Source organism: Cryptotermes secundus, unplaced genomic scaffold, assembly GCF_002891405.2.
Source record: "Cryptotermes secundus unplaced genomic scaffold, Csec_1.0 scaffold75, whole genome shotgun sequence".
In the NCBI taxonomy this organism is placed as follows: domain Eukaryota; kingdom Metazoa; phylum Arthropoda; class Insecta; order Blattodea; family Kalotermitidae; genus Cryptotermes; species Cryptotermes secundus.
This window is the reverse complement of record NW_019737390.1, coordinates 1-11,648: the sequence shown is the minus strand read 5'-3', so window position 1 is coordinate 11,648 and position 11,648 is coordinate 1. Positions and strand designations below refer to the sequence as shown.

The following is an 11,648-nucleotide window of genomic DNA, read 5'->3' as shown; positions in this document are numbered from 1 at the left end:
GTTTTGAGCAGGCTATGTGAGGGTTTTGTGGGTTAAGTAGTGCACACTACTTTTCGGGGCTGCAGTTATGTACTGAGGAAGTTAGGCCTCGAGCTGTTTTGTGGGATCTGATTGCTGATCCTACCACCTACTTTGAGATTTTCGACGTCAGAATTTTTCATACGGGTGCCAGCCTATGGCACATCCGGAAGGAATAAGAACTCTGATTTTGGGGTCATTGCCCCTTCGAAAGGCTTCTTACGCGTTAACTGGCCACATGAATTCTCTTCAGCAACAGTATCATCGGAACACAAACTTCTAATTTTAGCTGCAGTCTTGTTTAAGTACCAACAATGTGTTCCATACAATCCGAAGGTTCACTCCAAGGACGAGACTCATATCAACGCCTATCGCAAATTACTATTAATTTGTGACGGAAGTAATAAGGAAACGAAGGTGAGATATGTTGAAGAGTGCACCGCACAGTATTGTCATTTGTTTATATTGTTGTGGTTATCATGTAACGGCTGTTGCACTATTGCCTAATCTTGGGCTTTTTTACAGAGGTGTTTAGTTGCAACGACGGGCAACAGCCATCTTTGCTGGTTTCCCATTTCTTTCAGCAGAAATACCATAGTATAATAAAATCGTAAGTTACGTTAATGAGGTTTCAGACTCATACAGGCGTCTGACTACAGCTTAAAGCTTTGTGATAATGTATCGAAAAAGTAAATCAAAACTATATTCTTGAATAAATTAACAGGTTGGCTGCAATCAGAAGTAAAGAGACCACCTGGCATCCTGAGACATAGATGGGAAGGTAATAGTGAGGTGATTTTGAAAAAATAGGGTGTAATGGTGGGGACAGAATTCATCTTTGGTCTGAATAGGGCCCATTGATCAGCTGTTGTGAATGTGCCAATGAACATTCAAGTTCAATAAAGGATGGGAAATATTTATGGAATTCTCTGCATGGAGTTAATCAGTGTATTAAAGATGTATATAAAGAAGTGATGAATGTAGATCACATGGGGAATGTTTAGAATGTGTCAATTTTGCCAGAAGTCAGATCTTTTCTAAGTGATCAATTATGTTTCTTCTTTCATTTCTTATGATCTAATTTCAACATTTTATAAGTGGTTTGTAAGATATGTATTATTTCTTGTAACATATATCATAGAGCCCAGAAAACAACACAATTAGTATGATTTAAGCTAAGACATACTGTCAAATGCCCGTGCCCATGTATAGAACTCACAGCTTCCAGTACAGTGTGATTACAGCCTTCTGTAACTGAAGTACTCACCTTTCTGGGCTTCATTGTCATTCAGACTATTTAAGATCCTTAATATTAGCCACAACCAGAAGCCTCTAGGTTGAAACCCTCTTAATGTCCATCCACTTATGTGCAGTTAAAGGTCATAGATCCATGCCCATCCAAGTTGGGTGTTGACATAATGCCTTGTGTCATTTACCAAGAGGGACATCTTGAGTCCCTACAGCCAAGCTCCAGCTGGTAAGGCTGCTAACCCCCATCAAGAGACCTCTTTCAGTCTTATTTTCATGGGCCCCTTTTCAGAGGCCCTGAAAGCTGGTGAATTCATCCTCTTCACCAGAGAGCCAACAGCTGAGCCTTTGAGTGTGTGAGGAGATCTTTTTCTTGAATTGCTGATGGCAGGATGTCTGTACCATCCACTGTTATCACTGCTAGGGCCACCTAATCTCCCCCACTGCTGGTGTTTGTCTTTGCTTTTGAGCTGCATGTCCTGTAATTTAAGTGATTGGGATTGTGGCATGCAGACCAGTTGCTAGGCAATGACTGCAAAAGAAGCAGCTGTTGCTGAGAGGAATGGTATTTTCTGTGTGGTCCATGCCAAGATGTTATAAGCAGGACAGTTGAAGCAATGAGTTAGACCCGTGTGGAGGCGGGATCGAATACCTCCACCATGACCCTGCGAGTCGTAGGAGGCGACGAAAAGGGAAGTCTCAATTCTGAGACAGTAAAATATGGTCGCAAGTCCCAAGGGACTCGGACCCAAGTAAGACTGCGCTGGCAAGGACCAGCAGCATATACAAAAGACAGATCCGTCCTCTCATCAGAGAAGGTGCCCCACAGAAACAAGACTGTAACTGTCCAGATAATTAATATCTGGTCATGAGCCAATCAGAGGTCTCGACACCAAAACTTACTGACTTACTGACTGACTGACTGACTGACTGACTGACTGACCGACCGTCAGTCGCAATGTGACTTTGACTTTGACAATGAGAGATTGTGACAGAGAGTGCAGAAATAGAGCAGTTGATTAGAGAGTAGTTAGGAGTTCAGAGTGAGTGACACAGTGCAGTGAAAAATGACGAGTTATTGTTCATTGTTTAAGGGAGAGGGGGAGATTAGCACGATGCTTNGACTGTAAACAAGTGAAAGTGTAACCAGCGACATGAATTGAACTTCGATTCATGAACTTTTAAATTTTAACAATTAAATTGAAATAATTTTAACCTGTGTTTTAAAAAGAGCGTAAGTCTGGATAAGATACAGGATTGAATGAGAAAAAGTTAACCCTTATAGTGCCAGCGGGCCACTCTAGAGGCCCAGCTAGTACAAGCGAAGAATGCCAGCGGGCCGCTCTGGTGGCCCTGCTGTCTACCAGTTTCTAAACGCCTGCAATTGCTTTCTGTGGTTTCAAATGTCGCGTTATTATATACCACTGTGTAGATCGATGTTTGAAGTCTACGAAACTCTGGTTTTATATCGATTGCATTAAGAATATACCCTCTGTGAATAATATCGCAACGGATGACACTATGGGCTTCTGAAGTCGGTTTGATTTCATTGTATTTGTACCTATTCGCCTACAGATGGCACTTGAATTCACTTCAGCTGGAAGAATATGTCTTCCGCTTATATTCTGTTCCAGTCTCGTGACCGCTCGTGACCTTCAAGACATTCAAGACAAGTAGACGCGCAGTGAGTGTCNGGCCTTTGTGTCTGCCTGGTTTCAAATTCTGCTTCAATTGTGCCAGTTTTTTTGTGTTTTACCATGGCTAGGAGATAAATGAAGGGTGCTGACATTCACGGTTTGATGGAAGAAGATGTTGTTAGTGATTTTGAGTTGTCTGACAATGAAAATATCTCTTCAAACAGCAGCGGGAGTGAAATTTCTACATCAACTCCACCGAAACGAGACGCAGTTCACCTGAGCGCATCAGTGAAACAAGTGACAGTGACCTTGGTGGCACAGTTGAAATCATTCACGGGGAGGTTTCTGAGGAGAGTAATATTCAGGCCCAACTCCATTTTTGTAATACAGAAACGCAAGGATCAAAGTATATCCCATCCGCACCTATGACCCAAAATCAGTATTTTTATCTGTTTTTCACCACATCCCTGAACATAAATGTACCGGTGGTACATAGTCCACTTATGTTGTTTCACTTGTGCACAGTCAGTGAGAACGAGAACTGCAGTGTTTTACAAATATTGATATGATGAATAAACTATTTGGTGTACAATTTTCAAATTTTAACATCACATATAATATGAATGGAGCTATCAGAAAACAACAACAGGTAATTACTTTTTCAAATATTTGATGTTGATATTATCCTTGAAAGTCAAAGAGTCGTTTTTTTCTCTAAAAAAAGTACGAAAAATATTTTTTATCTTCATAATGTGCTGTGATAGAAATAAAATTGTTCCTGCACAAGAATATACATTCATCATGCAACAACCGGGAATTTTTCCAGTTATCTGACTCCAAAAATGGGATGAGTAGAATTTATTATAAATAAGCATGTAATAGTATCTAAAACGAATTTAAATGGCATGGCAGTTAAGGGACGGCCACTAGAGCGGCCGCCAGGCACTATAAGGGTGAAACTCTAAACTATAATACAAGAGTGGAGCGGCTGGTGTGTCAGTGGTGGGACCATCCTGTCTGCATACGGACTAGTAAGCAAGCAAAATGACGGAGTCGACAGTGTGTGAAACATGCTGGAAGGCAATCATGGCGTCCTTTGAGAAGAACCACAAAGATTTAAATGCAAAGAATCCTGACTGCCAGGAAGAAATAGAACTGAATAGTGGCCTAGAAACAATATGGCAGCTTATCCATACATCACCCTCTGCAAATGGAAACAGAGCAGTATGGAAAGAATTAATCACAAAATCCGAAGCTGAGAGGACAGTGCTTTATAATCACCTCGATGGAAAGGCGCTCTTTACAGCCATTCTGCACATGTACACTGCCATACACAGGGAAACGTGAGACTCGCTGCTCCCAGAACAAACGGAATCACCTGAGGAATTTTGCGAACAAAGGAGACGCAGGTGAAACTCCTCAGAGGAATAGGCGAAAAGACCGAAGCTGACATGCGGACCGCGGGATCCTAGGATACGATCCCAAGGTGAGGTACTGACAAAAAAAATCTGAGGACATCAGGAAAGGATGTTGTGGAGGAGACAGCCGATGACCCAGACAAAGAACAGGGGCAGCCATCGTGCATCAAGGCAAGTAGGCCGCCTCCCATTGTGCTAACCTCTATGACTAACCTGATACAGTTGCAGAGGAAAAACAAAGACATTGTCACGGGCAGTTTTCAGTTCTGCAACACCAGGAACAGGATCAGAATTGTCAAAAAATAAATGATAGACTTTTCAGCCATAAAAAAATTCCTAGAGGGTAACAACAACCTTTCATATTCTTTGTATTACCCGAAATAGAAAAACCCATCAAAGCGGTCATCCGTCACCTCCCACAAAATACTCCAGCAGAGGATATCTCTGATGGAATGGCGAGTCCATGTCATTAGCATCAAAAAAATGTCAACGAGTTGTCTGACACCTCCAGAAGGAACAAGTACCAACAACCTTTCCTTGTTCCTTATCACACAACCCAGAACGTAGAAGTCCCAAGAACTCTTTCGATTGACCAACCTCTGCCACATTGCCATCAGGGTAGAGGCGTACAAAGCACAAAACGGGCTTACACAGTGCTACAGCTGTCAGCAGTTCGGCCATGTTTGGGCAAACTGCAAGCAACCTCTATGTTGTTTGTGGTGCAGAGGCGGCCACCTACAGAAGGAGTGCCCAGAAAAGGGAAACTCTGCCTCCACTCCAATATGCTGCAACTGCTGGTTGGCAGAGGGAGAAAAACCGCATCCCGCCAATTATCAGGGTTGCAAACATGCCAAGGAGGAGCAGCAGAAAAGGAAGGGGCAGAGAGCGCCCAAGACTACCACGAGGAGGGTGTTCTCCTCAAACATTGTCACCCCAGGTGTCTCCTTTGTGATGACACTCCAAGGCAGCGCAGTACAGCAGCAAAAGCACCCTCAGGAAAACCATGTTCCAGTGGTTTGTCCAACCACAGCAAGAAAGCAGATTGTACTGGCTCCTGCACTGCAGAAACAGGCCAGTCAGATCAGGCTCCTCATGTAATCAGTCAACCTTTCGACAATATGTTGAGAGTAGTGACTGTAGTACACCAGATTATGACAGAGTTCAATGATGCAGTGTCTGAAGAGGACAAAATAGTGGTCATTACAAAAATGGTATTAAATCTGGTTAAACAAAATGGCCACTATAGTTCATAGCCGACTCAGAGTCATAGCATTTAATGTGAATGGCATTGGGAGGCAGCACTATGAGCTCAGTAAACAGCTGCAAGATCTACACATAGATGTGATCCTGTTTTTAGGACATATGTGAAACCTCATGAGAGGTTCTTTATTCCAAACTACCACATTTATAGAACCAACCGCCACTCGAGCAGAAAAGGCGGAACTGCCATTGCAGTTGGAAAAGAAATTCCCCATAACCATGTAGACCTACCACCCCTTATTTCAGTAGAAGCGACAGGGTTCTGCATACCAATTGGTAACAGTGAAGTACTGCTTGCAGCTGTTTATAAATCCCCAGGCAGGGTCTGGATTGATGCTGACATCACTAAGCTCTTAAGCTTTAGATGTGAGTCAATTTTGGCAGGTGATTTGAATGCTAAACACCTATTTTGGAATAGCATAGTTTCAAACCCCTCAGGCGAGAAACTCGTGGATTTGTTTGATATGAGTGAATTCGAAATTTCAGCACCACAGTGCCCCACTCATTATTCCCCTGCAGGAAATGGTGACGTGCTGGATATTGTGGTTCACAAAAATATCAGAATGTCAGATGTCATTGTCTCAGATATTTTGGATTCAGATCACCTACCAATAGTATTCCACATACTGGATCACGTAAAATTAGGAATCTTTTGGAACCTATAGAAAAATTCACAGACTGGGAGCAGTTTCAGAGCCTCGCCTCTGAGTTAAAAATCACCTAAAATAGAAATTAAGTCTGGGGTAGAAGCCAATAAAGCGGCACGAAAATTTGCAGTGTCTATTGCTTCGGCATATAGATTGTTGACAAGTAAAGTTAATAGTTTTGGACATAAACAATGACCTTCCTGGTCTAGATCGTTTGATAAAACATAAGCAGAGGCTTCAAAAATTATGGCAAGAAACGAGGGATCTAGCATGTAAAACAGCAATCAATTGGGTCACAAAATCAATCAGGTGAATGGCCTGAAAAAAGGCACTTGAATGGTGGGAAACAAAATAGGTAACACTGAAGTCACACCTCAGGGTATATGGCCAATTGTGAAATCCCTCTTAAAGAGGGACGGACCAAGGGCACCAACTGTTGTTCATGGTACTTCTGGCCTTAAATTCCATCCTTTCGAAAAAGCCAATGAAATTGCTGACTGTTTGGAAATTCAGTTCACGCCACATGTCCTGTGTGACGAAAACCATGAATGGCAGGTGGAGGCTAGAGTTCAAGCTCTGCTTGAAACCATAGATGACAACCCCCCCTCAAAGGATCAGACCATGTGACATACAAAAATTAATAAACTCCCTTAAATTGAAAAAGGCCTGTGGAATTGACGGCATCTCAAATGAATGCCTCAGGCACCTTGCAAGGCGACCATTTGTTCACCTCACTCATTTATTCAATCATTGTCTTCGGCTCTCTCATTTTCCAAAGACTTGGAAGGAAGCAAAAGTAATAACTTTACCTAAACCCGGTAAAGACCCAAAATTCCTGCAAAATTTACGTACGATCAGCCTCCTGTCCACAACAGGAAAACTATTCAAAAAAGTGATTTTGAAATTGCTCCAAAAACACATTGATGAAAGAGACCTGCTCAATGCAAGCTGGTTTGAGTTTCGTGCATGTCGCAGCATGACACTGCAATATGTGAGGCTGGCAGACCATGTGACCCTTAATTTCAACAATAAAATGTCTACAGCCACAGTGTTCTTGGACATCGAAAAAGCCTTTGATACCACATGGCACTCAGGTTTGCTGTATAAGTCATCAAAATTGCAATTCTTGAACAGTTTGACCAAACTTATTTGGTCATGTCTCTCTCAACGTAAATTCAGGGTTTCGGTTGAAGGAGAAATGTCAACGCCAAGGGAAATGCAATCAGGAGTGCCACAAGGTTTGGTACTGTCCCCTACTCTTTTCAGTCTGTACATTAATGATGCCCCCCAAACTCATGGTGTTCATCTGGCCCTCTTTGCAGACGACACCTCTCCGTATACGTCAGATTGCAAGGAGGGATTTATTGTCAGAAAACTCCAGTGCGGTCTAAGCTCAATGGAGACCTGGTTTGAGCGCTGGAACATTAAAATTAATGAAGATAAGACTTGGGGTCTATTTCTCTTGTAGTCGTCGACTGCCTGAATCTAGTCTTACTCTAAAGAGACAAAATATTCCATTTGTAAATAGTGCAAAATATCTAGGTGTAATCTTCGATAAGAGAGTTACATGGAGATTACACATAGAAATGATCGAAGCCAAGGCCTTGAGAACATTCATTAGAGCATATTCCCTATTCAGAAGTGAGCGATTGAGCACTAATATTAAGCTGACCCTAAAAGCTGTTATTAGATCCATAATGACTTAGCTAGTCCCACCTGAGAATTTGCGGCAGACACCCATCTAATGAAATTGCAGCGCCTGCAAAACAAGGTTCTCTGCACCATTGGCAGTTTTCCAAGGCACACACCGATCCGAGATTTGCACGTGGCGTTCAGAATCTCATATGTATATGACTGTACAACAGAATTATGTAGGCAACAACCAGAAGTCATACAAAATCATGATAATAAGAATGTTAGCAACATTGGACAAGGCGAAGCCCACCACAACGTATAAGAGGCTTAAACTTGGCGGCAGTCAGGCATACAACCGTTCAAGTGACTAGACTGACGTGGTAGTGAATACTACTAGAAATAGGGCATAAACTGCTGTACTGAGCCTGGATTGACGGAGGCCTTGTATATATTGTACATAGAAATAGGAATTAAGATTAAATTTGTAAATATATGTAAATACTGACTACAGACTATGACTGACAAATGACAGAACCGACTTCTCATCAGAGAGGGCACCCCAAATGGACAGGACAGTAACTTTCATATAAAAAAAAAATCTTGTCATGATAGACAGACTGACCGACCGTCAGTTGCAATGTGACTTTGACTCTGACTTGACAATGAGTTAGTTGTGAGACCGTCACCAGCTTGTAAGAACATAAGCATGGAAACAAAAGATATTGTCATGTTGACTAGTGTATGTTCTTGCAGGTGCAGTTGTATGATGACAAGAGGAAAGAAGGTAAGTGCTTCATGACAGAGGCTTTTGTAGTCTTGTGTGTTTGGCACAGAAGACTTCAGCAAATCCAGTGGCAAAAAGGCTAAAAAAATTGCCATTCTATGGTTGCATAGTTTCAATAAATTAAATTTTAAGGTCCCACCCCATAGAAAAACTTACTCAGAAACATCATCACAGCATATACATAGTAGCATTGCTTAGCAAACAGATGACACAGTTAGGGTTGGAATGCATGTGTCTTCTTTCAGTTTCATAGTTTAACTCTGCAGTTTGGGCACCTTATTTTATTCTGAACACTGATTGAATGTTCTTTAGTTATGTATCATATAACTTTATGCCATTTATTTTAATAATGTAAAAGTGTGTGCACTTGTCAGTTCTTTTTATAAGCTGATGTTTTCAGTATGTTGATTGTAAGTGGATCATGCATTTACAATTTCTGCTGCCCTGGTTCTGATAAAAAAATTACGTGGACCGCGTACCAGGAATCGTGGGCAAATGCACCAGTATAATGTTGGTGCTCCCTTCGAGAGAGTAGCCATTGATATCGCAGGGCCCTTCCCACAAAGCAACCGAGGGAACCGATACTTACTGATTGCTATGGACTACTTCACCAAGTGGCCAGAAGTGTACACCATCCCGAATCAGGAGGCTTCAACAATAGCGGAAGTTCTGGTTGCCAACTTCTNATCATCTGCACGACATCCACAATTATGCCCGGCAACACCTGAAGCTTGCCAGTGACCGGATGAAAACTCGGTACGATAAACTGGCCAACTCCGCAGGTTACGACGAAGGCGACAGAGTCTGGCTCTATCGCCCGACCCGCAGAAAAGGGAAATCGCCGAAACTACAAGCATCATGGGAAGGTCCTTACAAAGTAGTGACCCGGATAAATGATGTGGTTTACCGAATCCAGAAGACCCCTAGGTCGAGGATGTTGGTTGTACACCTCGACCGGCTTGCACGTTATCATGGAGCTGCGCCGAGACGAGCAACCATAAAAAGGGGGAAGATGTGGCGGTTGGAGAGCAGAGCAATGGGGAGAAGAGAAACAGTAGAAGGACACAAAGAAGATGCTGCAAGAACAGCCTCCAAAGAAGAGGGATGGGGGAAGCACGGTTAGGCTATTCGGGACGAATAGTGTTAAGGAGGGAGCAGTGTGACATGTTGACCCCTGCCTCCCCAGCTGCACGTCGCGGTAACGTAGCGCTCGCGTAATAGGCGAGCCATCACCCCGCAACTCTCCCCGCAGTGACGTCACGAGCGGAGCCAAAGTTAGTCGAGTCCCCGCAACCTTGAAGCTATGCAAAGCGAATCAACAGCGGTGACGTCACCAAGGGGTAACAGCGTCCTAGGCTATACGCCACGTCACACTAGCAACAGCGAATGGAATAAAAGCCAGCTGAGCAGCAAGCGAGAGTCAGTGTGTTACCAACGAGTTCTCAGTTCGCAAGTTACGAGCTACAGACACGTGTGCGAGAATCAGTGGTAGTTCGTGATAACCAATTATATTTGGAGTGTGTAATTCAGGGAGACTTGTATAGCTCCCGCATTATTAATACGTGAAGACTCTTGAAGATAGTGTTAAGAGATTTTGTTGTAGGGTTTGTAAAGAGTGGAAACCCGTAACATTGTTATAATTAATTGTAGCCGATATTTGTAGATTGTTCAATAAACCAATTAACGATCTCTACGGCGTATTCAGTAATGAAACACGTTACAATACTATAATCTGACAAACAGGAACACATGCTTATAGCTACAGATGGGTGCCCCATTTAACCATAGCAATAAGCCATTATAGAACACATGAACTTCATTTTCACTTTATTTGAAGCAATATATTTACTGTCTGTGTACACATTTGCTCTCTTAATTTACCATTTTCTTCTTATTTTAATTTTAATGAAGATTCTATGGGAGTACAAACCACTAGCAGCATCTCAAGAAATATTATTATTAAAATTCTTATTCCTTTTATATAATGAGGTGATGACTTGACTAGTTTTGTTTTCAAAGGCAATTACTGAATTCACTACATCAAGAGTGTAAGTATCTTGGTATCTCCCTGTATCGATAATCATTTTAAAGTTCTGATGTACATTGACAAGACAGCACTAATCACAGCCACTCTATCAAGAGTGGAAAACAGGAATTCAAACCTGAGTTTAACTTAAAATGTTTGGTTACTGTTTGTTTCTAAAACGATGACCTATGTTATAACTTTCTTATGCAAGTTATCAAGCACTTCCAAACACAGATTAAACATATTAAACACAGGAAGAGGGAAACTGATAACAAACAAAATCATCATGAAATTATTCATAGGTCTGCTTGGTTTTCTAATTACAATCAGTGAACATTTCTTGAACCTGCTTAAAGCAAGATCACAATTATTCACGCTGCATAAAACACTGAACCGCATAGGCAAACTTGTCACCTTTAAACAAAAGCACATCTGCAACCATTTCATAACCTCTTGACCATTCTAGATACAAACATTTTTTTAGTTTTCTCTTATTACTGATAATATATTATTTCTTGAGGGGTACTTTTTGTCTTTTCTCAGACAAATTGATCTACGTAAGCAGCGACTAGCCCATAGGCATAAAGCGGCCAGACGCTGGGGAGCCTATTCAGAACTGGGATCCTCCCATAGGAACACTCGGGTCTACACTGAACTGGCATTTCTGTGCATCCTGATCTACTGATGGAGCCACATGAGCAGCCCCGTGCAACTCCCATGTTATTGGTTGGAAACGTGGCGGCCATGACACCTCGGTGCAAGGCTGCTGCCATCTATGTTCATTTTACAAGGAACTAAATTTAAAATGACCTCCTGGGCCGAGAGCACAATCGGTAAGAAGGTATGCTACTTTACCAACTATTTTGAGTGCTCCCTCCTCTGCCCCCCAATGCTTTTTTCGCTACTAGCACTGAATACTTTTACAACCAGATCTCTTGTACTGCAGTCTCTCTTTCCCTCTGGCTTCCCCACCAA

The 11,648-nt window shown here is 42.2% G+C and overlaps 1 long non-coding RNA gene across 1 annotated transcript; it reads left to right on the top strand.

Moving 5' to 3' along the window:
• Positions 1-2,967: 2,967 nt before the first annotated feature.
• LOC111870249 lies at positions 2,968-11,630 on the top strand. The gene is made up of 3 exons (XR_002843817.2): positions 2,968-3,552; positions 8,617-8,647; positions 11,217-11,630. It is a non-coding gene; the product is annotated as an uncharacterized LOC111870249 (long non-coding RNA).
• Positions 11,631-11,648: the final 18 nt, after the last annotated feature.